Source organism: Scylla paramamosain, chromosome 10 (assembly GCF_035594125.1).
Source record: "Scylla paramamosain isolate STU-SP2022 chromosome 10, ASM3559412v1, whole genome shotgun sequence".
Lineage (NCBI taxonomy): Eukaryota > Metazoa > Arthropoda > Malacostraca > Decapoda > Portunidae > Scylla > Scylla paramamosain.
Window position 1 is genome coordinate 20,943,432 of NC_087160.1, and position 6,000 is coordinate 20,949,431.

Here is a 6,000-nt window from a genome sequence, read left to right on the forward strand (position 1 = left end):
AGAGAGAGAGAGAAAATGTACACACACACACACACACACACACAAACACACACACACACACACACACACACACACACACCACACACACACACACACACACACACACAAAGTAACAGAAAAAAAAAAAACAATAAAACAAGAGAGACGGTCAACCAAACACACAGACAAACAGGAAGACAGACAAAACAAGCAGGCAGGCAGACGCTCAGAAAGACAAGACGAGAAGCGAATAAACAGACGGACGGATAGACAAAACCAAACACACGTACCAAGACCATGATACCCACCCACACACACACACACACACACACCTTTATTTCCTCACACACTCCCTCAGAGGACAACGCAGGAAAGGCGGCAGAAGTCATTGAGTTCTTCAGCATCATAAGGATCCTGCGACTGTTCAAGCTGACAAGACACTCGGGCGGACTCAAGATTCTCATCCACACCTTCAAAGCCTCGGCGAAGGAACTCACCCTCCTCGTCTTCTTCCTCGTCCTGGGCATCGTCATCTTCGCCAGTCTGGTCTACTACGCCGAGAGGTTACAGGTAGGCAGACTGGCAACGTGTTGCTTTGTTTTATACTATGATTATTTGCATCGTTATTCTTTACCGCTATGAAGCATTTCTATTTTTTTCTTCGTTAGCTTTCAAGTCCTCTATTTATCTTAAAGCGATCTCTTGCAAGGTTTAGTATTTTAGATGTATTGATACGCTATGCATTATTCATATTAGCAATGGGGACTGCAGAAAGCGAAATGTGGTACACTGTGCCTGGGTATTTGCTGAAAGTCACTGTCGTCTTGTGTGAAGGTGTGCCAGTGCCGCTTCGTTCGTGTGAGCCCTCTGGTGATAGATAGTGCGGGATCTCGGAGCCTGCGTGAGACATTAAGTGGACAGCCTCGGCCTCCTACAGGGCTTACGTTTTCTCCAGGAATTCCTGAGTCCAGCCAGATGCTTCGTGTCCTGCCTTGTGCTGAAATACTGGGAAGCGAGCCATCGGTCGCTGCTGCAGGCTGTGCTTGTAGAACAGAAATATTTATTGATATATTTACTGTCATTATCATCATCGCTCTGCTAATGTTGTTGTTGTCACTAATGCCTTTTCTACTGTTCTAGCCATCGTTGTTGTAAGTTTTTGCATTAAGGGCGTTGACAAACATTCTTCAGTCACTGCTGCCCCCAGCCCCGGCAAGCTGCGGTGGCAGAGTGCAATACACTTCCCTGTTTGAGGCGTGTATTACATGCTGAGGCGAACCTACAGTCCATGAAATTGACAGTGGGGAGAAGGCGGCTTACTCAGAGAAGTAAGGTGACTTTCAAGGAGGACTTTTACGCCACTCCGTCCAGAAATGGTTGCAGCGTGGAGGCCACTCCTTCACCTCTGATGCTAGTGCTGCCTTACCTCAGCGGCCAAACATCATCCCTCCACACAGCTGTTTGGTGTCCTCCTCTGAGCGAAGCATTCATTTTTATTTCACTCGTAAACTGGAGTGTGATTGAGGACTGATTTTATCCAAGTCAGATTTTTACTCATGGATCATTCAACAGACTATCACGCCAAAGAGCTTAACATTTGAGTACATATGAGTAACTTAAAATCGATTACAAAGGTGAAACTTTAAAAGTAGCTTAAGTAAACGTACACGAACTGGGGCCAGAAACGGAGATCCCAATATATTAACGGTAGATAAACTGTATCTTCTAGCCACGTCATTCAGTTTCGTGCCAATTAGGGAACGAAGAAAAAAAAAAAAAACTGAGGACGTCGAGAGTTCCAGGACACATTAACTTGATTTTAACCCCGACAGCTTTAACCGTGGAAGGCTGCAGCGATATCGAGAGCTACTGAAGTGATGGACAGACAGGCATCAAAGGCGATTCGCAAGAACTGGGGAATAAAGAGACAACGAGCGTGAGGCGGATGTCCTTCCAGAGTAATAATGAACAATGATATCCAGAGAAAACTTATCAGCTGTTCTTCGAACTCACTCACTCTCTCTCTCTCTCTCTCTCTCTCTCTCCTCTCTCTCTCTCTCTCTCTCTCTCTCTCTCTATCTCTCTCTCTCTCTCTCTCTCAAACACGTAGTATCATGATTGTCTGATTTAGTCCACCCACAGGGTTTAACGACAGACCTCGAGGGCTATGTTATCTGAATTTCCATGGAAATGTATGCAAATATGCTTGTCTCTCTGTCTGTCTATTTCTCTCTCTCTCTCTCTCTCTCTCTCTCTCTCTCTCTCTCTCCTCTCTCTCTCTCTCTCTCTCTCTCTCTCTCCTCTCTCTCTCTCTCTCTCTTTCTCTTTCCATACAGCATCACAGTGGTCTCCTCACTTATAAAAGAAAGTCAGAATGATGAATGAATACAGCCACAAATTTAATTTCCGTGAACAACAAACTGGCAAGGGTTTACGTAACTATGTTCCCTTCTGGAGAAATGCAGCATTCTGAATTTTTTTTTTTTAAGTAACTGAATACTTCAAAATGTATACTTTGCTGTTTCTGAATGGTGACAGTGTTAATTTATTTGATAACGTTGAGGATGAGTTGCGTAATCTCAGAGAAAGCTCTTATCGAAGTATTTGTTTGGTACCAATTCAATGACGTCAAAATCTGTAACGAAGTGTAGGTGGAGATCTTTTTTTTTTTTTTTTGTCAATTTTTTTTTTTTGTGATTGACAGAACAAAGATTATGTCTGATGCAATATGATCACATGATGGTACAAGAGATTTTTTGTCCATTTCTATCTCTCCTCCTCCTCCTCATCATCATCATCATCATCATCATCATCATCTTCCTCCTCCTCCTCCTCCTCCTCTTCCTCTTCCTCGTTGAATAATTAATTACATCTCAGAAACACAAGCGAAATATGAAGCGAAAAACGCACATTTTGGCTTTCTTACTTACCTGAGCACCAATACACCGTTATATTGCTTTCGTCAGCTCGGAGGTACTGATAATAAGCAAGTTACATCTTACACCTACACCTCCCTGCCCCTTACACTCGCAGCCTTACTCTCACAACGGCCGCACTTTACTCTCCCAGCCACTTATCCTAGCAGAGTCCATCTTACACTAACAGCGGCCCCCACCCTACTCCTCCCAGTCCCTTACCCTCGCAGCGCCCGCCTTACTCTCACAACGCCCCACCTTACTCTCCCAGCCACTTTGTCACAGTGCGGTCCTTACTCTTCCAGTGCACCACTCACTCACTCTCTCTCCTCACTCATTCTCTCTCCTCACTCACTCTCTCCTCACTCTCGCTCTCCTCCAGGCCAACCCTCACAACGACTTCAAGAGCATCCCGTGAGGGGCTGTGGTGGGCCATCGTGACCATGACCACGGTTGGGCTACGGGGACATGGTGCCTAAAACGTACGTGGGCATGTTCGTGGGGGCGTTGTGTGCCCTGGCTGGCGTGCTCACCATCTCCCTGCCCGTGCCTGTCATTGTTTCCAACTTCTCAATGTTCTACAGCCATACTCAGGTGAGAGAGTGAGAGAGAGAGAGAGAGAGGAGAAGAGAGAGAGAGAGAGAGAGAGAGAGAGAGAGAGAGGAGAGAGAGTGTGTGTGTGTGTGTGTGTGTGTGTGTGTGTGTGTGTGTGTGTGTGTGTGTGGTGGGTATGTGTACCCTTGATATTTAGACTCTTAAGAGGGATCAGCGGCTTCAGAAATATTATGATATGAAATTGCTTCCCTCGTACTCAAACCCTTTCTCTCCTTCTTCCTCCTCCTCCTCCTCCTCCTACTCATACTCTACTCCTTCCTGCTCCTACTCATACTTCCTCTCCATCTTAATACCCTATTTCTCCTCCGCTTTCTCTTCTGCTAGTACTCTTCACAGTCAGTTTGCCAGACATTTTTGTGGGTTTCACATCTTGATTATCTGTGCAATGGATTTTCTTTTTCCAGTATTCTCTTACCAGGATGCTGTATAATGTTTTTGACTTGACTTGGCCTTAATGTGCAGCTTGGAACAATGAATTATGTGAGTTGTCAATATTTTCTTTACATTCACACCGACCCATCTATATCCTAACACACACACACACACACACACACACACACACACACACACACACAGGCGCGCTCCAAGCTCCCCAAGAAGCGGCGTCGAGTGCTGCCGGTGGAACAGCCGAGGAGGGCGGCGCGCCAGGCGAGGCCGGAGGGCGGCCTGAACCGCCGCATGAACGCCATCAAGCACCACCACCCCGGCCTGAAGGATGGCCTCACGCCCAAGCTGTCGGGCGCCATGGACAATCTCCTCGCAGGTCAGACGCCACCCATCCCAGGAGGGCGTGCCCACACGAACACAAAGGCGCAGGCCTGCCCGGCCCCACACATCGAGGCTCAGCTTAGCTATTCACCAAGAATCCAGAGTACGTTTGGTTATCACTCAGAAAACCTGTACGTAGTTTATCCCCGACAAAACTTAGATGACAAATTGCAGTCAATCCCTTGTGTGGGAGGCCGGCCAGGTGTGTGCCTCATGGTGCTGCCCCACCCCCCGCCCCTGTACAGCCCGCATGGCGAGGAGGAGGGGATGTAGAATGTTTCCCCGAATGGCTGCCCCGGCGCTCACTTGTTTGTGAAAAAGTTACCAACCCGCTGAAATGTCAACGCTAAATTATTAAATTACTTAACAGATGGAGCTGAAAGGCTTTGATGGAGCACAAAATGGCTTAGGTGACCCACCATACCCCGCCCCCTTCCTGCTACGGCCGGCGGGGTGCGGCACGATATGGGGGAGCGCTGGGGAGCCGCGGGACTAACCTCCATGCATGGATACTTTTTAAAGCAGCTCACTCTTGACGCTCGAGGGCGTTTCTGACCCAGTCACTACCTCTCTCCCTTCACACTCAATGTTCTTATTCATGGTATTATGATCTGCATGGTTACTCTTATACTGCCTGATATCCGCCCATGAAAACAAGGTCCCCAGCCTCGGGGGCGGAACCGCGGGAGAAGAGTCACTCCCTCCCGAGGTCAGTTCCCCGAGTCGCAGGTCACAGGCACAGCTGCTGCGGTGACCTGACCCGTGCCTGACCCTTACCACCGGGTCCTCCGCTTACAGGCACGCTGAACGGGTAAGGGCAGGTGGGTGGGATTAAGGCCCTCAGCTTGTATGCCACAGGTCAGAGATGGGCTCACGCTCCCCCCTCCAAGCCCGGCCCCGCCCCCGGGCTGCGAGGTGTGGCCCAGCTCCGCCTCGCCCCTCCTGCCGCAGGTCCGGGAGCCCGCAGGTGAGTGTCCCCTCCCTCCCCAACAAAGAGTCACTTATTGATATAAGGTTCCCACAAAAATTTAATTCGTTGATACCAAGTTCCCTGAGTCAGAGCAGCGAGTCTCGCACACTTGACCCACTAATGCCACGCCGTGATGTAATTCAACGCCAAAGTGATAGTCCAAACACCCAGTCCGGTTCGGCGCGCGGCTGAGGGCGTCAAGGGCCCACTGACACGGTGCCGGAGGGCGAGGTAGCTAACTGGGGCGTGGTGTACCCCCAGGCAGGACTTCACCCTCCTTGACAGCAAAATCACGAAGGCAAAGAATTCCTGCTGTGCTCGCGCTAATCCAAGCAGCTGCCTGTGTCGGTCCAAGGCAACACCACCCTAACAAAACGACATTGCGAGGTGCCGTAAGACTGAAACCATGAAGCGCAGAGTCCGTTTTCACTCGCGTGTCGCTCCCCTTACCTCTCAGTTTCCTCCCAGAACCCTCTTCTCTTTGTATATACGTACATATTAAGTTATTTTTCCCCTTTCAGTTCTTCCTCCAGTATTTCTGCCTCTTTTTTTTATCAGTGTGACGTCGTCCCCGCTCGCTGCCTCGCGCCCGCCCCAGGTCCCTGTCCTTGTGTCCCTCCTTTCGTCTCCCTCTCCTCGTCACCAACTATGCTCCTCCTCTCTCACCTTTCCCTCATAAACACTCACGTGCGTAAATAATTTCTTCATAGACACATACGCACATGGCACATACATAGTACACACATACATGCA

The 6,000-nt window shown here is 49.0% G+C and overlaps 1 long non-coding RNA gene and 1 pseudogene across 9 annotated transcripts in view; one reads left to right on the forward strand and one right to left on the reverse strand.

Moving 5' to 3' along the window:
- The window catches only part of LOC135104328 (uncharacterized), a 237,173-nt gene that overhangs the window by 222,840 nt on the left and 8,333 nt on the right, over window positions 1-6,000 (reverse strand). The gene's annotated exons all lie outside the window — the stretch shown is intronic.
- The window catches only part of LOC135104326 (potassium voltage-gated channel protein Shaw-like), an 84,054-nt pseudogene that overhangs the window by 69,685 nt on the left and 8,369 nt on the right, over window positions 1-6,000 (forward strand).